Here is a 22,048-nt window from a genome sequence, read left to right on the forward strand (position 1 = left end):
AATATCCCAGCAAATTTGGAAAACTCAGCAGTGGCCAGAAGACTGTAAAATGTCAGTTTTCATTCCAATCCCAAAGAAAGGCAACACCAAAGAAAGTGCAAACTACCACATAATTGCAATAATCGTACATACTAATAAAGTGATGCTCAAAATTCTCCAAGCTAGGCTTCACTAGTATGTGAACTGAGAACTTGCAGATGTTCAAGCTTCATTTAGAAAAGGCAGAGGAACTAGAGAGCAAATTGCCAACACCCATTGAATCATAGGAAAAGCAAAATAATTCCAGAAAAAAAAAAAAAAAACAAAAAAACAACTACTTCTGCTTCATTGACTATGTTAAAGCCTTTGGCTGTGTGGTTCAGAACAAATTGTGGAAAATTCTTAAAGAGATGGGAATTCCAGACTGCCTTGCATGCCTCCTGATAAATCTGAATGCAGGTTAGGAAGAAACAGCTAGAGAGGGAACTGGTGGGAGGAAGGCTCAAAAGGGAGGAGATATATGTATACCTATGGCTGATTCATGCTAAAAAGCAAAATTATGTAAAGCAATTATCCTTCAATAAAAATAATTAAAAAGAAGAAGAAGAAGCAAGAGCTAGAACCAGACATAGGGAAATGGGCAGTTTCAAAATTGGAAAAGGAGTATGTCCAGTATATTGTCACCCTGCTTGTTTAATTTATATGCAGAGTACATGATGTGAAATGCTGGCTGGATGAAGTACAAGTTGACATTGAGATTTTCAGGAGAAATATCAATACATCAGATATACAGATGACACCACCCTTATGGCAGACAGTGAAGAGAAACTAAAGAGTCTCTTGAAAAAGGTGAAAGAGGAAAGTGAAACTGCTAAGTCACTTCAGTCGTGTCCAACTCTGTGTGACCCCATAGATGGCAGCCCACCAGGCTCTGCCGTCCCTGGGATTCTCCAGGCAAGAACACTGGAGTGGGTTGCCATTTCCTTCTCCAGTGCATGAAAGCGAAAAGTAAAAGTGAAGTTGCTCAGTCATGTCTGACTCTTCGCGACCCCATGGACTGAAGCCTACCAGGCTCCTCCATACATGGGATTTTCCAGGCAAGAGTACTGGAGTGGGTTGCCTTCTCCTGGAAAGTGAAAAACCTGGCTTAAAACTCAGCATTCAGAAAACTGAGATTGGGACATCTGGTCACATCACTTCAACTTATCTTCTTTCATGGATTACAGTTATGGTATTGTATCTAAAAAACATATCACTAGATAAAAGATCAACTAGACATTCTTTTAATTTTTTTGTAGACTATGTTTTGTGATTTATACAAATAACTCTGTTTCATTTTAAGTTAATTTTTGTGAAAGGTGTAAACTTTATGTTTATACCTTCTTTTTTCCTTCTTTTTGAAAATTAACATCAGGCTCCTCTTGATAGCTTATGTTGAGTAATGTCTGAATCTTGATCTCTGAATAAGAAGATTTAACTTTGAAACAAGGAATCAGACTTGATCACTCAGAGCTTTTGTTTGGCAGAAGTTTTATTACAGTAAAAAGGACAGAGAAAGCATCTGACGTAGACATCAGAAACGGGACAGAGAATCCACCACTTGCCAGTCTTATCAAGACCATGTATACTTTAACCATATCAAATCCAACAAAATACATCTTACATTAACAAGATTAGTTCAGTTCAGTTGTTGAGTCATATCTGACTCTTTGCAACCCCATGAATCGCACCATGCCAGGCTTCCCTGTCCATCACCAACTCCCGGAGTTCACACAGACTCACGTCCAACGAGTCAGGCATGCCATCCAGCCACCTCATCCTCTGTCATCTCCTTCTCCTCCTGCCCCCAATCCCTCCCAGAATCAGAGTCTTTTTCAATTAGTCAGCTCTTTGCATGAGGTGGCCAAAATACTGGAGTTTCAGCTTTAGCATCATTTCTTCCAAAGAAATCCCAGGGCTAATCTCCTTCTGAATGGACAGGTTGGCTCTCCTTACAGTCCAAGGAACTCTCAAGAGTCCTCTCCAACACCACAGCTCAAAAGCATCAATTCATCGGCGCTCAGCTTTCTTCACAGTCCAACTCTCACATCCATACATGACCGCTGAAAAAACCATAGCCTTGACTAGACGGACCTTTGTTGGCAAAGTAATGTCTCTGCTTTTCAATATGCTATCTAGGTTGGTCATAACTTTCCTTCCTTCCAAGGAGTAAGCATCTTTTATTTTCATGGCTGCAGTCACCATCTACAGTGATTTTGGAGCCCCCAAAAATAAAGTCTGACACTTTCCACTGTTTCCCCATCTATTTCCCATGAAATGATGGGACCAGATGCCATGATCTTCGTTTTCTGAATGTTGAGCTTTAAGCCAACTTTTTCACTCTTCTTTTTCATTTTCATAAAGAGGCTTTTTAGTTCCTCTTCAGTTATGACATAAGGGTGGTGTCATCTGCATATCTCAGGTTATTGATATTTCTCCCGGCAATCTTGATTCCAGCTTGTGCTTCTTCCAGCCCAATGTTTCTCATGATGTACTCTGCATATAAGTTAAATAAGCAGGGTGACAATATACAGCCTTGACATACTCCTTTTCCTATTTGGAACCAGTCTGTTGTTCCATGTCCAGTTCTAACTGTTGCTTCCTGAACTGCATATAGGTTTCTCAAGAGGCAGATCAGGTGGTCTGGTATTCCCATCTCTTTCAGAATTTTCCACAGTTTATTGTGATCCACACAGTCAAAGGCTTTGGCATAGTCAATAAAGCAGAAATAGATGTTTTTCTGGAACTCTCTTGCTTTTTCCATGATCCAGAGGATGTTGACAATTTGATCTCTGGTTTCTCTGCCTTTTCTAAAACCAGCTTGGACATCTGGAAGTTCGCGGTTCATGACTGCTGAAGCCTGGCTTGCAGAATTTTGAGCATTACTTTACTAGCATGTGAGATGAGTGCAATTGTGCAGTAGTTTGAGCATTCTTTGCCATTGCCTTTCTTTGGGATTGGAATGAAAACTGACCTTTTCCAGTCCTGTGGCCACTGCTGAGTTTTCCAATTGTTTTCGGATATTGAGTGCAGCACTTTCATAGCATCATCTTTCAGGATTTGAAATAGCTCCACGGGAAATCCATCACCTCCACTAGTTTGTTCAAAGGGATGCTAAGGCCCACTTGACTTCACATTCCAGGATGTCTGGCTCTAGGTGAGTGATCATACCATCCTGATTATCTTGGTCATGAAGATCTTTTTTGTACAGTTCTGTGTATTCTTGCCACCTCTTCTTAATATCCTCTGATTCTGTTAGGTCCATACCATTTCTGTCCTTTATTGAGCCTATCCTTGCATGAAATGTTCCCTTGGTAACTCTAATTTTCTTGAAGAGATCTCTAGTCTTTCCTATTCTGTTGTTTCCCTCTATTTTTTTGCATTGATCGCTAAGGAAGGCTTTCTTATCTCGTCTTGCTATTCTTTGGAACTCTGCATTCAGATACTTATATCTTTCCTTTTCTCCATTGTTCTTTACTCCTCTTCTCTTCACAACTATTTATAAGGCCTCTTCAGACAGCCATTTTACTTTTTTGCATTTTTTTTCCATGGGGATGGTCTTGATCCTTGTCTCCTTTACAATGTCACAAACCTCCATCCATAGTTCATCAGTCATTCTATCTATCAGATATAGTCCCTTAAATATATTTCTCAGTTCCACGGTATAATCATAGGGATTTGATTTAGGTCATACCTGAACGGTCTAGTGGTTTTCCCTACTTTCTTCAATTTAAGTCTGAATTTGGCAATAAGGTGTTCATGATCTGAGCCACAGTCAGCTCCCAGTCTTATTTTTGCTGACTGTATAGAGCCTCTCCATCTTTGGCTGCAAAGAATAGAATCAATCTGATTTCAGTGATGACCATCTGGTGATGTCCACATGTAGAGTCTTCTCTTGTGTTGTTGGAAGAGGGTGTTTGTTATGACCAGTGCATTCTTTTAGCAAAATTCTGTTAGCCTTTGCCCTGCTTCATTCTGTATTCCAAGGCCAAATTAGCCTGTTACTCCAGGTGTTTCTTGACTTTCTACTTTTGTATTCCAGTTTCCTATAATGAAAAGGGTATCTTTTTTGGGTGTTAGTTCTAAATGGTCCTGTAGGTTTTCTTAGAACTGTTCAACTTCAACTTCTTCAGCATTACTTGTTGTGGCATAGACTTGGATTACTGTGATATTGAATGGTTTGCCTTGGAAATGAACAGAGATCATTCTATCGTTTTTGAGATTGCATCCAAGTACAGCATTTCAAACTCTTTTGTTGACCATGTTGGCTACTCCATTTCTTCTAAGGGATTCCTGCCCACAGTAGTAGATATAATGGCCATCTGAGTTAAATTCACCCATTCCAGTCCATTTTAGTTTGCTGATTCCTAGAATGTCGACATCCACTCTTGCCATCTCCTGTTTGACCACTTCCAATTTGCCTTGATTCATGGACCTAACATTCCAGGTATTTATGCAATGTTGCTCATTACAGTTTGGACCTTGCTTCTATCACCAGTCACATCCACAACTGGGTATTGTTTTTGCTTTGGCTCCATCCCTTCATTCTTTCTGGAGTTATTTCTCCACTGATCTCCAGTAGCCTACTGGGTACCTACTGACCTGGGGAGTTCCTCTTTCAGTATCCTATCATTTTGCCTTTTCATAACAATAGAAAGGTCTTACCAGACCCACTCCCACAAGATAACAAGGTTAGTCAGAATGTCCTTTTTAATAAGCAGAAACATGTTCTCAAGCAAGATACATTGTTATTATATAATCATTAGTACAGAGCTTAAGGAAAAACATCTTGCTTGAGCAAGATGAGTTTTGTTGTGTACCCATTAGATCCAGGCATAAAGAAAGTTAGTCTTAAAGTCTGTTGTGAGATACAGCAAGACAATTGATGTAACTGGTAGGATCAGCAAGATAAGAAGTACGAGTTTTCTCAATTTGTTCTCCTTCTTTGGTATTGTCTTGGCTATTCTTGGTCTTCTGCATTTTTACCTAATCTTTAGAATAACTTTGTTAATATGCACAATAGCTCATTGGGATTTTGATTGAGATTGCATAGATCAGGTTGGAAAGAATTAATATCTTAACAATGAGTCTTCCTATCTATAAACATAAAATATATCTCCATCTATTTGTACCTTCATCAAATTTTTGTTCATTGGTGTTTTATAGTTTTCTTCATTCCATTCTTGTGCATATTTGTTAGATTTATATACAAGCAATTTTCTCATTTTTAGTGCCAAAATAAATTGTACTGTGTTAAAATTTTTAATTCTAATTGTTCATGTCTAGTATTTTGGGAAGAAATTAATTTTGAATACTAAACTTGTATCCTCTTACCCTAGTGAAAGTGAAAGTGAAGTCACTCAATCGTGTCTGGTGTCTGACTTTTTGCGACCCCATGGACTGTAGCCCACCAGGCTCCTCAGTCCATGGAATTTTCCAGGCAAGAGTACTGGAGTGGGTTGCCATTTCCTTCTCCAGGGGATCCAGGGATCAAACCTGGGTCTACCGCACTGCAGGCAGGCACTTTACCATCTGAGCCACCAGGGAAGCCCGTTTACCCTAGAGTAGTGGTTTTTTCACTATGGAAATTTATATTTCAATCTTTAGGATTTTCTACATAGACAATAATATCATCTGTAAAGAATGAGAGTTTTAACTTTTCTTATTTTGTCTCTATACCTTTATTTTCTTTATATGCTAAATGGGCCTTTCAGTATAATGTTGAACAGTGTTGCTAACAGGGATATCTTTGCCTTTTCCTAGTTCTTAGAGGAAATATGTCTAACTTCCTGTTATAAATGATGTTATGTGGATTTCTCTATCAATTTGAAGAAATTCCCCTCTATTTCCTGTTTTCTTTACTTTAGATTTTATCAGAAGTTGTTTATGCAACAAGTGACAGAATCATATGAATTGCTTTCTGTAGTTTGTTGATATGATTTAGACTGATTGATTTCAATTGTTAAAACTGCCTTGCATATCTGAAATAAATCATCCTTGATCATATTGTGTAATTCTTTGTGTACATACTGGAATTGATTTAATAATATTTTGCTAAGAGTGTGACCTCTCTATACAAGAGAGACTACAGTTTTCCTACCTGGTAATATCTTTTTATGGGTTTCCTTTTATAGCTATTATGGCCACATTGAATAAAATAGAATATGGATCATTTTTCTGTTTTCCAAGAGATCGCAAAGAACTGGTGTCCTTTTTTCCTTAAATGTTTGGCAAAATTCATCAATGAAACCATTAGTTACAGGTTATTTCTTTTTTGAAAGGTTCGTGATAGTTGATTCAGTGTCTTTATTACCCATGGCTTATTCAGATTAGTTATTTTTCATTGTGTGACTTGTGGTAGCATGTGTCTTTCAAGCAACTCCTCTATTTTTATAAAAGCTATTAAATTTTAGGGTTGTTTATAAAATTTATTTTATTTTCAATTCTTATGTGATCTGCGATGCTCATCTTCTTTCACTTTTAATACTGGTAATTGGCATCTTCTTTCTTTTTTTCTTCATTTTTGGGCTCCAAAATCACTGCAGATGGTGATTGCAGCTATGAAATTAAAAGACGCTTACTCCTTGGAAGGAAAGTGATGACCAACCTAGATAGCAATTCAAAAGCAGAAACATTACTTTGTCAACAAAGGTCTGTCTAGTCAAGGCTCTGGTTTTCCCAGTAGTCATGTATGGATGTGAGAATTGGGCTGTGAAGGAAGCTGAGCACCGAAGAATTGATGCTTTTGAACTGAGGTGTTGGAGAAGACTCTTGAAAGTCCCTTGGACTGCAATATCCAACCAGTCCATTCTAAAGGAGATTATGGCAAAGCAAGGAACACTTTTCATTATTTATGAATGACATATTTAAATATCAATTAAGCTCAATAAATGCAAACTTTAGAAAAATAAATAAATAAAGGAGATCAGCCCTGGGTGTTCTTTGGAAGGACTGGTGCTAAAGCTGAAACTCCAGTACTTTGGCCACCTCATGCGAAGAGTTGACTCATTGGAAAAGACTCTGACGCTGGGAGGGATTGAAGGCAGGAGGAGAAGGAGACGACAGAGGATGAGATGGCTGGATGGCATCACCAACTCGATAGACGTGAGTTTGAGTGAACTCCTGGAGTTGGTAATGGGCAGGGAAGCCTGGCGTGCTGCAATTCATGGAGTCGCAAAGAGCCGGACATGACCGAGTGACTGAACTGAACAACTTTTTTTCTTGGTTAGTTTAGCTAGAGATTTACCAACTTATTTATCTGTTCAATGAGCCAGCTTTTAATTATGCTGCTTTTCCCCATCAAATGGCTACCTAACTCAGTATTCTTGCCTGGAGAATTCCATCAACAGAGGAGCCTGGTCGGCTACAGTCCATGGGGTAGCAAAGAGTCAGACATGACTGAGAAACTCACAGTAACACATTTTTCTTATTTTTAATTCTATTGATTTTTGCTCTATTTTTATTATTTTTTCCTTCTGCTTACTTTAGGCTTTACTTGTTTTTCTTCCTTAGTTTCCCAAAATGAAATTTTAGATTATTAATTTTAGATGTTTATTTAGCTAATGCATACCTTTAATAGAATAAATTTCCATTTAAGCACTATTTTGCTGCACTTTATAAATTTTTATGTTCATAATATACTTGAGTTTCCTTATTGTGTCTGGTAGTACTCTGATTCAAGTCACCAACCTCCACAGGATATTTGAAAGCCTTATCTTCATGCCACCCTCTTGTCTCCTTCAAACTATTTGGCAGATAGTTTAAAAATGTATTAGTATTCAAATCACTTTACTCACCTGCTTAAAGATAAGTTATTTAATGACTTCCTGATTTTTATCTTGAGATAAAATCAAATCTCCTTTTCAGAGCTCTTGAGGCAATTAATGAGCAGATTTCTGGGTATTTGTGACAACTCACCTTTAAGCATATACAAGCTCCCTTTTGTTTTTCTAGTGTGCCATGATCATATTTGCTTGGGATTCTTCTTACATGACATACTGTTTATTTGAAATACTTTGACAGTAATTTTTCTTACAAACTAATTAAAACTCCTATAAAAATTCTTTAAACACGTAGTTTAGGTGTTATGAGAGCATTGTGTGCTCTCTCTATATTATGTAATATTAATTTGGGGATTTAAGTATGTTTCTGATGAGAATATGAGTCCCATGAGAGCAAAGATTTCTATTAATCATTATTGTAAAACTAATGCCCAGAGCAGAAGAGGAAAATTTTAACCATTATTTAGTATCTTTACAGAATACCTTTCCATTGTATTCCAAAAGACTCTATGCAAGTTTAATTAACATTAAGAATTTCAGCAGGTCATTTAAGCCAGCTTCAGAACTTGTTGGGCTTCCAAGGTGTCACGAGTGGTAAAAGAACCTGCCTGCCAATGCAGAAGATGCAAGAGATGTAGGTTCTATCCCTGGATTGGGAACATCACCTGGAGGAGGGCATGGCAACGCATTTCTAGTATCTTTGCCTGGAGAATCCATGGACAGAGGAGCCTGGTGGGCCAGAGCCCATAGGGTACACAGAGTTGGACAGCACTGAAACTACCTAGCAAGCACACATTCAGAACGTGTCGGCTTAATGACCTGGACACTTTTTTTTTTTTTTTTTTTCAAACATGAGACATTATTAAAATAAAAGCAAACTTCAGGCCATTTAGCTGATGTCCATTTGAACTGAGTCAGAACTGAACTCTTGCTGGACCTCTCCTGCTTACTGTTTAATACTTATGATGCTAATACTGCTGCTGCTGCTAAGTCACCTCAGTCGTGTCTGACTCTGTGCGCCCCCATAGATGGCAGCCCACCAGTCTCCCCTGTCCCTGGGATTCTCCAGGCAGGAATACTGGAGTGGGTTGCCGTTTCCTTCTCCAATGCATGAAAATGAAAAGTGAAAGGGAAGTTGCTCAGTCATGTCTGACTCTTAGCCAACCCATGGACTAAGATCCTTCTTTAAATAATTGATATATACTTTAAAAAATTATTTCAGAGGATGCACAGTGTGACAAGGTATTTTCTGCATTCTTCTGTCACTTAATATAATAGTGTGTTTAAGTGGGTCTCTAGATGATTTATGAAAATTTTCTGGCTTCAAATGTTTAGACTGAAAAGTCTCTGTCTCCATAAACGTAAGAGGACTAAGCAATACAACTTGTTAACATATTCCTTCATTATGGATTTTGATTTTCAATACTGATTTTATTTTCTTTATTTACTTAATTCTTCAAATACTGTAAATTTCACAAATCTTAACATAAAATCAAAATTGCCATCTATCTGATTGTATTACATTGATACATGTTGGGTATTTTTCTTATTTCTATTTCCTCCTAAAATCTTGGTACAATTACTCTCAGAAATTTTCTTAAGAGAATCTTTGATTTTTTCTACCTGGTATTATCCAACATTTTGTTTCTTCATTCTCTATTTAACAAACCTGTCTCAGACACTATTCCAGAAAATGCCAGTGAATTAAGAGATATGACCTTTCCTCCAGATACATCTTATATTCAAGAGTAGAAGAAAGACTTCAAGTAAGTGATTAAAACGAAATATTAAATGTAATATGACACAATAACTTCTCCAATCAAAAAGAATGAAAGAGAGAGATAAGAAAATAAAACTGAGTGTTATAGAAATTTTAACCTCTTCTTCTTGAGTTCCAGCAAATAATTAGAAATGTAGTAAAAACTGTCCAAATTAGATTCAAACATTTCTGAAAGTTTAATTTATGAATGAGGTAAAAAATTTTAACTTCATTTCCTTATTTTAAATAAATTCTAGATCTAATAGAACATTATTCCAACTCTTTAAATTTTATATAATCAAAATATTACATTAAAATAGCTCTACTTTTGGTTGTCACCTAATAATAGGTTGAAGAAAAATAGCTTTTTAATCATACAGTTAGAACATTTTTACACCAAACTTGATTGTTCCACCATAATAGCAATAGAAAAAAACACATAGCTTAGCTGTTTACTCATAACTTTAATAACTACAAATAAGTTTATTAGTGCAGTTCCCTGCTGGGCAGATGTTACATCTGTACAGTCCATTTGATTTAAATATCAGTGGCCACTTTCCAAAGTACTTAATTCTAAATCTTTTAACTCTCATTTCACATTTCCAAATTCCGTTACTTCTTTCTGATAGACTTTTGTATTGGATCTGAGAAGGATTACATGTGTTGTAATGTTAAAGTTATTCTTGAATATCACAATTACACTAAGTGCTTCATAATATATTTGATTGCCCTTAATTAAGAAATAAAACAAAATGAAGCAACTGACAAACAACTAATCTCAAAAATATACAAGCAACACCTACAGCTCAACTCCAGAAAAATAAATGACCCAGTCAAAAAATGGGCCAAAGAACTAAATAGACATTTCCCCAAAGAAGACATACAGATGGCTAACAAACACATGAAAAGATGCTCAACATCACTCATTATCAGAGAAATGCAAATCAAAACCACTATGAGGTATCATTTCACGCCAGTCAGAATGGCTGCGATCCAAAAGTCTACAAGCAATAAATGCTGGAGAGGGTGTGGAGAAAAGGGAACCCTCTTACACTGTTGGTGGGAATGCAAACTAGTACAGCCACTATGGAGAACAGTGTGGAGATTCCTTAAAAAACTGGAAATAGAACTGCCTTATGATCCAGCAATCCCACTGCTGGGCATACACACTGAGGAAACCAGAAGGGAAAGAGACACGTGTACCCCAATGTTCATCACAGCACTGTTTATAATAGCCAGGACATGGAAGCAACCTAGCTGTCCATCAGCAGATGAATGGATAAGAAAGCAGTGGTACATATACACAATGGAGTATTACTCAGCCATTAAAAAGAATACATTTGAATCAGTTCTAATGAGGTGGATGAAACTGGAGCCTATTATACAGAGTAAAGTAAGCCAGAAAGAAAAACACCAATACAGTATACTAACGCATATATATGGAATTTAGAAAGATGGTGACAATAACCCTGTGTAGGAGACTGCAAAAGAGACACTGATATATAGATAAGTCTTATGGACTCTGTGGGAGAGGGAGAGGGTGGGAAGATTTGGGAGAAAGGCACTGAAACATGTATAATATCATGTATGAAACGAGATGCCTGTCCAGGTTCGATGCACGATACTGGATTCTTGGGGCTGGCTGCAACCCAGAGGGATGGTATGGGCAGGGAGGAGGGTTCAGGATGGGGAACACAGGTATACCTGTGGCGGATTCATTTTGATATTTGGCAAAACTAATACAATATTGTAAAGTTTAAAAACAAAATAAAATTAAAAAAAAAAGAAAATGACAAAAAAATAAAATAAATAAAATTTTATACCGCATGAAGAAAACTAAGAAGCAACAAAATGAAAATAAATAAAAGGAATATTGACATGATTTTAGAATGCTCAAAGAGATTTTTAAAAAAGGAATAGTACACTTATGGATCAAGAAATTATGAAATAAAGAAGCAGAAATGAAATGAAAATAGGCATTTTGAAAAAAAAATTAGAAATCCTACAAAGTGAAAAATAGAAGTTAACTTTTTAAATTTCAATAGGTGAGATAATCGTGAGAGAATTACTAAAATGGAAGAATATCAAGGAACTTCCCCAAAACCTATCACAGTGAAATAAAAAGGCTAAATCATAAATATGATAAAGCAGTTTAAAAATATGTAGGATCAATTGGACATCTCCAACATACACCTAATGAGAGAGTCACAAGTACAGCATTGAAGGAATTCCCTGGTGGTCCAGTGGTTAGGACTCAGTGCTTTCAGTGCAGAGGGCCCAGGTTCAATCCCTGGTTAGGGGACCAAGATCCCACAAGTCATGCAGCACAACCAAAAAAAGAACATTAAGGAAATGGCATAAACTTTTCCAAAATAGAAGAAATACAGGGGTCCTCAAATTTAATATGCCCACCAAGTGCTACACAGAACAAGTAGATATATCTGGTCTGGAATTGATCCATTGCAATAAAGAGGCTGAAGCAAAAAACAACCCACCCTTAGAATGTACTATTCATTTAAAGAATCTTCAGAAGTCTAAACTTAAGAAATCATAAACTGAAATATTCCTTAGCAGCTCTGAAACTCAATCGAGTTGGGATTTCCAGTTAAAATGTTGTAAGAATTGTATCTAACAAACAGTATTAAATTATAATGTCTTCCTAAAAAAAAAAAAAAAAAGAAAAGAAATAAAACATTATTGGTCCTTTGTTCCAAATAATGACAAAAGTTACAACTAGGCAGTGTGGAGAAGGATATTAATAATGTTGCTATTGTTGTTGCTGTGTTTTTAAATAAAAGGGGAGGATCTTTTAGTTATTTATTTTGTTCTGCATGAAATTAACTTTCTACTGAAATAGTCTGTGGGATTACCTTTCTTTCTTTCTTTCCTTTTTTTTTTTTTTTTAATGGCAATAGCTCTGTATGCACTGAAGCAAGAGTAAAACAGTAATCTGGTGAATAGAATTTATACTTTAAATGCACTGGAATTGCTTCAGACTGCGAAACTCCTTAAATCTGAAAAGTCTCAATTTCCCCGTTTCTTAGCACCAAAAATGAGACTGTGCTGAATCCCCTCAGGCATCTGGACAGTGTTCTCTAGAGCTTATAAGCATTTATTTACACACATACTGGGTTTGACTATTGACCCTAGCTTTTCTTTGAGGCAGAAAATTAAAACAGCAGATATGTACAATATTTTCAGCATTTTTTATATAATCCACAAATAATCCAATTACTAGAGCAGTCTATTGTCTCCTCTCTAAAAAGTTCTCTGTTAACTGTTGAAAATCAAAAATAATTTCCATTCCTCTGGGTGACTGGCAAATCAGCCAGTTGTTATTTTCTTATAAAATCTGCTGGAAGGAATCTGTGAAACAAAGTACTTTTACAGAAGAATGTGAATGGCTTAATTCAAATGGAATGGTATATGAAAATCCAATCTTCCACATAAAATAAGAATTTAAAACTAGATACTGACTTTGTCATGTTTATGCCTAAAAGCCTAAAACCTATCCAGATTTTAAAAACAATGTGTGGTTTAAGGGATAAATGGATAAAGCTGTACACATGTACATATATGTCATACACAGATACACATAGATACATATACAATTGAATAACATTCAGATAAAAGGAAAGAAGGATATCTGACCACTTTTCACAACATAAATGAACCTTGAGGACATTGTGCTTAGTAAGATACATCAGAGAAAGACAAAAACTGTATGATATCACTCATATATGGAATCTGAAAAAATCATACTTATGAAATTAGGGGCTGTGAGGTAGGGAAATCCAGGAGATACTGTTATAGGCTACAAATTTGTAACAGGTAGACATATAATTAATGGAGATCAATGCAAGGCATAAAGATTATAGTCAGCAATATTGCAATATAAACTTCAAAGCTGCTAAGAAAGTAGATCTTGAAATTCCTGTGATTAAGTTTCCTCACTTTCACTGCAGAGGTCACAGGTTTGTTCCCTACTCAGGGAACTACAATCCCTCATGCCATGCAGAAAGTGGCAAATAAAACAAACAAAAAACAACAACAACAAAAAAAAAAAAACAAGCAAAGAAACAAAAAACTAAATCCTAATTGTCCCCACTGCAAAAGCAAAATGATAATGATGTGAAGTGATGAGAAGTATTAAGTGAGCTATGGTGGTTATCATATTGTAATATATAAATGCACCAAGTTAACATGTTATACACCTTAAACTTGCATGATGTTATATGTCAATTACCTCAATTAAAAAAAAGAAAGAAAGAGCAAACAACAAAAGCCTCTCTTATGATTTTTGTATTCTGAATTGCTTTAGTCTTCTCAGCAGGACAGGAATGATTTTAAATGTTGCATATCTTTTATTTTGTCTCCCCTAAATTTCCTCATATCCTATGTATAAACCATTAAAATCAGTTGAGCTTCTAAAATTAGTGATGAGCTTTAATAGCAAATTCAAATTTACTGGTGGTATGTTGCACCCAGTTCAACAGTGGTTTGACATTCACTGTGGTCAGATTGCTCTGGTTTGAAGTCTAATTCAGTCAGTTAAACAGCTGGGAGATTTGGGGCAAATCACTTATATTTGCTAAGCTTCAGTTCTCTCATCTTTGAAATGAGGGTAATAATACTTAATACAATGGATTTCTGATGATTAAATGCAACAATGCATGAAAAGTATTCTGTATGGCACAAGACTAAGACATAAGTATTTAACAGTTATGAGCAATCATTGTCATTAATTATTATCCAATATACAGTTAGCACTGACTAAAAGAAAAATGTTTTAAAATACTTAGCAGAGTTCCTTGAATATGTTAGCTCCTAATAAATATTAGCTAAAAACATATAGAGTTATTGTTATAATTTTTCCTTCACTTGTAAGCCATGATTTCTCTATTTTGGGAAAATAAAAGCACTTTAAGGGCGTCCATGGGGTCGCAAAGAGTTGGACATGACTGAGTGACTGAACAACAATAATGACCATGCAAGTACTCGAATGAACAGGCAACTACATTAGGTAGTATGGAACAGAAATATGATATAACACTGAGTAAAGTATATATTTTAGTTTCGAATTAGAAATTATGCACATTTTTATGTAAAGCGAATATCTAAAATTATTTATAATATTGTTCTACATAAGGGACATAGTTCTTCTGGACTTGTGTATTTGGGAAAAGTCATATGTAGTTGGCAACTGAAACCCTGTTGTTAAAAAAAAGATATTGTTTTGATTTTTTTTAATTTAAATTTATTTATTTTAATTAGAGGCTAATTACTTTACAATATTGTATTGGTTTTTAAATATATTGAGATTGAAATGCCTGTGGGATACCCAAAGAACAACACACAAGTGACAGCCTCATGGTCATGTCCTATGCACAGTATAGAAATTTCTGAAGGAAGACAGATCTGAGGGTTAAATCAGGACATGGTGCCTATTAAGATCATATCAAATAGTTGGTAAAAATTTCCCTCTGAGAAAAGAAAGGTGCATAGCATTGAAGTATATAAAATAATGGTACCACACAAAAGGTCTTATGTAATTAATACATATATACACATGTATATGTGTCTATACATTCATAAGTATATGTATGTATATATATACATACACAAAACTTGATTTTGTTTTTTTTCAAATACTCTTTATGTGAGGTATGTGTTTTTTAAATATGGTTTCTATCTTGATGAATTTTATAGAAAACAAACATGAAACAGTAATAAATTATATGTAGAGTATTTAATCAGAAAACAATTTTATAAGCTTCTTGAAAAGTAGCATTCATTCTTGACTAAAGGCCTAGAGATGCATGTATGGAGACATTCAGAAATTTACCAAATTAAAATAGTTGCATACATCAAAATAGTGCATGGTTTTGACCAGACAGTTCATCAAGTTGAAGTTATGTTTACATAACTTTCATTTTCAGTTTGGGTAAAAAATGAAATAACAGTTCAAGGTTCTTCGAAAATCATAAGTGAATTTCAAAAATAAATGTCAACATAAGCTTGTGCCATAGAAAATTCTACAAAAAAAAAGATGCCTGAAAGAATTCATTTCATTGCAAATATTGTGCAAAAATGAGCTTTTGTTCTTCATTCCAACTGTTGAAATTAGCATACAGGAGCCAACACTGAAAGACCAAATGCTAATGGAAAATCCAATTAATTATAAAAGAAGAGCCAATAGTTTGTGTATAAACTTTTGTGTGTTTATAGTTTATTGAAATTTTAATCTATAATTTCCCCCTCATAACTGAGATATAATTATAAAAAATAATTCTTTACATATTTGACCTTACATGGATTTTCACATAAATAATATAATTTTTTAATAAAGTAACCAATAGAAAGTATATTGACACATTTAATTACCACTTATTTACTCTATTATAATCATGGGAGCTGATTATTATTAAAAGAAATATGTAAATATTTCTAGTATTCTCTGTGATCTTATGACATGAAATTTTTAAGCTTATTATATTTATTCTGGTTCTTAATTTATTTATTTGTATATTTTTTCAAAAATATAACATTACATAGGAGTATTTACTATGTTTCTTCAATATATATTTATCTCAAAGTAAGTATTTTTAATGACTATAAAGTCAATTAATCAGTAATTGTCTTTTAAAAATATTGTGGCTGGTGGTATTTCATAGCATGGAGAGTTCATAATTGATGGAACTGTTTCCTAAAATAGACATTTCCCTAGGTTTGTTTAAATAATGCAGACACTGATAAAGTAAATATTATTAAATATATCTTATGTTTTGATGCATTTGCTTATATAACAGAATACCAAAATTGAAATTTTTCAATCACAGATAATAACTCTTAAAATATATTTAATATTGTAAATAATAGTCCCAAAATATTATAGTAAATGCCAAACTCCCCCAAAAATATGAATGTGACTGTATATATAAGTTCTCACAACATTAGATATTAACTCACTTTAAGATATTTGAATAGTTAATTATGGGAAAATGTATAACATGAGAATATAAAAATATGTGCCAAAAAGATTAATTCATATTTGGCTGAAAATGTGATTGAAAATATATGCAGCTTTGAGTAATAATCAAACTTTACTGAGGTATTTTTACTGTAAAGACTTTATCAAAACTTACATTGGATAAATTTTAAACAGATTCACTGCACCAGTGGCATAATCACAGTAGCCAAATGGGGTTGCTGTCCTCATTCAGTCACTCAGTGGTGTTCGACTCTGCCACACCACGGCCTGAAGCACTCCAAGTTTCTCTGCAACCAGAGTTTGACAAACTCATGTCCATTGAGTCGATGATGCCGCTCAACCATCTCAGCCTCTGTTACCCCTTTCTCCTCCTGCCCTCAGTCTTTCCTAGTGTCAGTGTCCTTCCCAATGTGTTGGCTCTTCATAGTAGATGGCCAAATTATTAGAGCTTTAGCTTCAGCATCAGTACTTCCAGTGAATATTCACGGTTGATTTCCTTTAGGATTGACAGGTTTGATCTCCTTGCAGTCCAAGGGACTCTCAAGAGTCTTCCCCATCACCACAGTTCAAAAGCATCAATTCTTCATTGCTCAGCCTTCCTTATGGTCCAACTCTCATATATCCATACATGAGTACTGGAAAAACCATAGCTTTTACTGTGCTGGCCTTTGTCATCAAAGTGATGTCTCTGCTTTTTAATATGCTGTCTAGGTTTATCACAGCTTTTCTTCCAAGGAGCAAGTGTCTTTTAATTTCATGGCTTCAGTCACCATCCACAGTGATGTTGGAGCCCAAGAAAATAAAGTCTGTCACTGTTTCCATTATTTCCCCATCTACTTCCATGAATTGATGAGACTGGATGCTATGATCTTAGTTTTTTGAATGTTGAATTTTAAGCCAGCTTTTTCATTCTTCTCTTTCACCTTCATTGAGAGGCTCTTTAGTTCCTCTTCACTTTCGGCCATTAGGGTGGTGTCATCAGCATATTTGAGGTTCTTGATATTCCAACTTGTGATACATCTTGCCCAGCATTTCACTTTATGTACTCTGCATATAAGTTAAATAAACAGGGTGACAATATACAGCCTTGAAGTACTCCTTTCCCAACTTGGAACCAGTCTGTTGTTCCATGTCTAGTTCTAGCTGTTGCTTCTTGATCTACATACAGGTTTCTCAAGAGGCAGGTAAGAAGGTTTGGTATTTCCATCTCTTTCAGAATTTTCCATAGTTTGTTGTGATCCACACAGTGAAAGTTTTTAGAAAAGTCAAGAAAGCAGAAGTAGATAATTTTTGGATTTTTTTTTCTTTTTCTATTATCCAACAGTTGTCAGCAATTTGATCTCTGGTTCCATTTTCCATTGCCTTTTCTAAATTTAGCTTGTACATATGGAAGTTTTCAGCTCACATATTGTTGAATCCTAGCTTGAGTGATTTTGAGCATTAACTTGCTAGTATGTGAAGTGCAGTAGTTTGGACATTCTTTGGCATTGCCCTTCTTCAGGATTGGAATGAAAACTGACCTTTCCCAGTCCTGTGGCCACTGCTCAGTTTTCCAATTTTGCTGGCATATTGACTGTAGCACTCTAACAGCATCATCTTTTAGGATTTGAACGGTCTCAGGTGGAATTGCATCAAATCCACTAGCTTTGTTTGTCATAATGTTTCCTAAGTCCCACTTGTTTTTTTTTAGTGCCAGGATGTCTGGCTCTAGGTAAGTGACCACACCATCATGTCTGTCCAGGTCATTGAAACCTTTTTTGTATAGTCCTTCTGTATATTCTTGTCACCTCTTCTTTAATACCTTCTGCTTCTGTTAGGTCTGTACCATGTTTGTCCTTTATTGTGCCCATTTTTGCATGAAATGTTCCCTTGGTATCACTAATTTTTTTGAAGAGATCTCTAGTCTTTCCCACTCTACTCTTTTCCTCTATTTCTTTTCATTGTTCACTTAAGACTTTCTTATCTCTCCTTGCTATACTTTGTATCTCTGCATTCAGATAATATATCCTTTCTTTTTCCTTTTGCCTTTTTCTTCTTTTCCTTTCTCAACTATTTGTAAGATCTCCTCAGACAACCATTTTGCCTTTTTGCATTTCTTTGTCTTGGGGATGGTTTTGATCACCACCTCCTACACAATGTTATGAACTTCCATTTGTAGCTCTTCAGGCACTCTATCAGATTACCCAAGTGGGGTAAAACTTCTATTTTAATTTTATCTATGTGCATTTCATATTTCATCAAGAATTGAGATCACTATCAAATATTCTCCTGTGACTTAATTGCAATGGGTTATTGTAATCCAATATGCAAAGCAATTCTTCCACTGAAAATTATGATTACTACAATAGGCTTATATATATATTTGTATTGAACTATTCAGAGAAAATTGAATTATTTATCAAATTTGTATATTAACCTACTAACAATGACTGAGTTTTAAAAAATTAATCCTATCAATATCCAAATTGTATAGATATTTTTATAGTAACAAAAATCATTTGTAGGTTTTCCTTTTTACATCATGTTATAAAAGATAAAATATGGTTGAAATAAAATAATTTTGAAACAAAATATTTTTCAAAATATAAATGAGACAATATTTACATTTTTGTTTTTTTACCATTGTTCATTGTTTCTAACACTTGACCTTTTTCCTGCATTTTTAGTCAAAATATTTTCCATGGAGATCTTTTTGTACAAGGATACTTACTTTTGTTCAAGTATATATCATAGAATTTAGTCTGTACTATAATTTATCTACTGATTTTGGTTTGGTCTTCTTCCACACAGAAAAAATTGATTTATATATTATTTTATGGCTTTTATATTTCTTGCCTTCGTTTATTGGGCCTTCACTAAAACAGTCATATAAATTCTTCTTAAATTTTCAGTTTCATTTTTAAAACAATAAAAGATTAAACAAACAAAAAAAATAGGAAGAATCTGTCTAATTGATTGCAATCACAACTGTAAAAAACAGTTGGAAATAATAGCTAATTGATTTATTCATAATTGATGAAGTTCTGGGGAGAAATCCAAAGATATGCATATTTACATACATAAAATGTGTTTAGGAATACATGACTTTATAATGGTAATTTATTTCATTATGCTGGCATTATTTTAAATATTGCTTATATTTCAAAAATCAATTGAAAATTCTCAGAAATATATTCATTTTAAATTTATGAATCCTTTTTTTACCAATTCCAAGAAACCATTTATGAATTATGATTATGATTATCATTTTAGTAAATTTCAATATTAGTAAAAAGTGATTTACTACGGGGGCAACTTTGGACCAAAGAGCAAGGCGGAGTGTGAGATTTTGATGCTGGCAGACCTGCCAGCTGCCGGCAAAACCACATGGGCCATCAAACGCGCATCCTGCAGCCCCTTCGAGAAGCATAACCTCCTGGATACCAGCTCATCGTGGATGAGATGTGGGTAATGGGCTTAGGCCTCAGTGGAACCACACAGGCTGCTGGGCTATCCTGATGTCCCCGGCCACCACCCAGTGCCCAACTGTCTTGTCCAGATCACTGCCTGCAAGAAGCACAACTATAGCCTAAACCAGACGAATGTTTATGAGTCACTCTAGAGATGAAAAATGAGACCCTTGTGAAGGCCTGCAGTGCAAGGCTCTTGGAATTTGTCCTACTGAGCAGGTTCTGAAAGATCGAACAATAAAGCAGACCGACAAAGAAGGGAAGGATGTCCCGGATTATGTGGTCTTAGAAATGAAAGCCAACTTCTCCTTGCGCAATGCTGAGGACCTCCTGGACAAGGTGATGTTCACTGAGCTGCAGCGAGAGGCCACAGACAAGCTGGTGAGGCAGCCCAGCAAAGAAAGCTGTGGGAGGGGACCGCTGATGAAGGGAGTGCTAACCACTTAGTCGGGGTGGCTCCTGGGGCCGTGGGGGTGGTGGCAGTTCCCAGCGCTGTGACAACCAAGGTCCCCAGGGGGCAACTGAGGAGGCTTCCACAACTGAGGAGGAGGCAGCAATATAGGAGGCAACTACCCAGGAGATTTCAACCATAGTGGAGGTGGTGGCTACAACCAGAGCAATTGGGGTAACAACCTGGCAACAATTCCAACAAGTGAGGCAGCTACAACCCGGTTCCCCAGCAACAGTCTCCCCCACAGCAGCCTCCACCACCACCCACCTACAGCCCTGCTCTGAATCCCCCAGGGGCCAGCTGCAACATCCCCCAGCTTGGGGGCCAAAACCAGCACCCCTCCGGTCAGCAGCTACAGCCCTCCACACACAACCACCTCCCTACAACCAGGGAGGGTCCAGCCAGAGCTACACAGCCCCACCACCTCACCTCCGCCAACACCTGCTTAGAACTATGCCAGCTACAGGGCTGTAATCCAGTCCCTTGCACCCCCCACTGCCCCCCAAGGCACAGACCTACCCTAGCCCAACTGCAACCAAGATCAACGGTAGGCCAAGCAATGGAACCAGGACTATCAGAACCAGGACCAGTAGCCACCGTGCCAGAGGAACTATGACTACGGAGCTACTCCGGGAATGTACGGGGGGCAGAGGCACAAGGCCGCCGGCACATCATGGAGAACACAGAGGAGGCAGAGGCACACACCAGCCGGCACGTCCTGGAGAACACACGGGGTCACAGGCACACAGTAGCCAGGCGTCCTAGAGAACACAGAGAACACATAGCAGCCGGGCGTCCTAGAGAACACACGGGGGCCACAGGCACACGGGGGCCACAGGCACACAGCTGCTGAGCTTCCTGGAGAAAACACAGGGTCATAGGCACATATCAGCTGGCATGTCCTGGAGAACACATGGGTCACAGGCTCACACCAGCCTGCACATCCTGGAGAACACACGAGGGGCACAGGCACACAGAAGCCAGGCGTCCTGGAGAACACACAGGGTCATAGGCACACACTAGCCGGCGCATCCTGGAGAACACACGGGAGGTCACAGGCACACAGCAGCCGGGCTCCTGGAGAACACAGAAAACACACAGCATCTGGCCTGTCCTGGAGAACACACCAGCCAGCCCATCCTGGAGAATACATGGGGGACACAGGCACACACCAGCTGGCGTGTTCTGGAGGCCCCTGCTGGCTTCCTCCATTAGGGCCCATCCCGACCCTCCTCGTTCACTCCCACTGGGTCCAGAGGTACTGGAGGCAGGGTCTCCCAGGGCTGCCTCCGCTCTGAGGGGCTCTTCCCCCACACGGGGCTGGGCATTTCTTCTGGATTCAAACAGGCAACGGTGACATTTTATTTTCTGTTTTTCAGAGTCCCCTCCTCCCCTCTTCCTCCCCCCTTTCTCTTTCTGGACTAAAGACCCATGCCCCCTCCTTGTTCCTACAGTGAGGCTACAGCACTAAGGGGTGGGGGTGGGGGGGGCTTCCTGTCTTCTCCTCCCATCCCTGCAAGGGCAATTCCACTTCCCAGACTCTCATGCAATTGGTTGTAAATTCTTCCAGGAGCTGTTTTACTGTCTACTTTTCAGGAT

At 37.0% G+C, this 22,048-nt stretch overlaps 1 pseudogene; it reads left to right on the forward strand.

Annotated features, from left to right (window-relative positions):
• LOC113898871 overlaps nucleotides 1-21,201 on the forward strand; it is a 43,076-nt pseudogene extending 21,875 nt beyond the window's left edge.
• The last annotated feature ends 847 nt before the right edge of the window (nucleotides 21,202-22,048 follow it).

This window comes from Bos indicus x Bos taurus, chromosome 9, assembly GCF_003369695.1.
Source record: "Bos indicus x Bos taurus breed Angus x Brahman F1 hybrid chromosome 9, Bos_hybrid_MaternalHap_v2.0, whole genome shotgun sequence".
Lineage (NCBI taxonomy): Eukaryota > Metazoa > Chordata > Mammalia > Artiodactyla > Bovidae > Bos > Bos indicus x Bos taurus.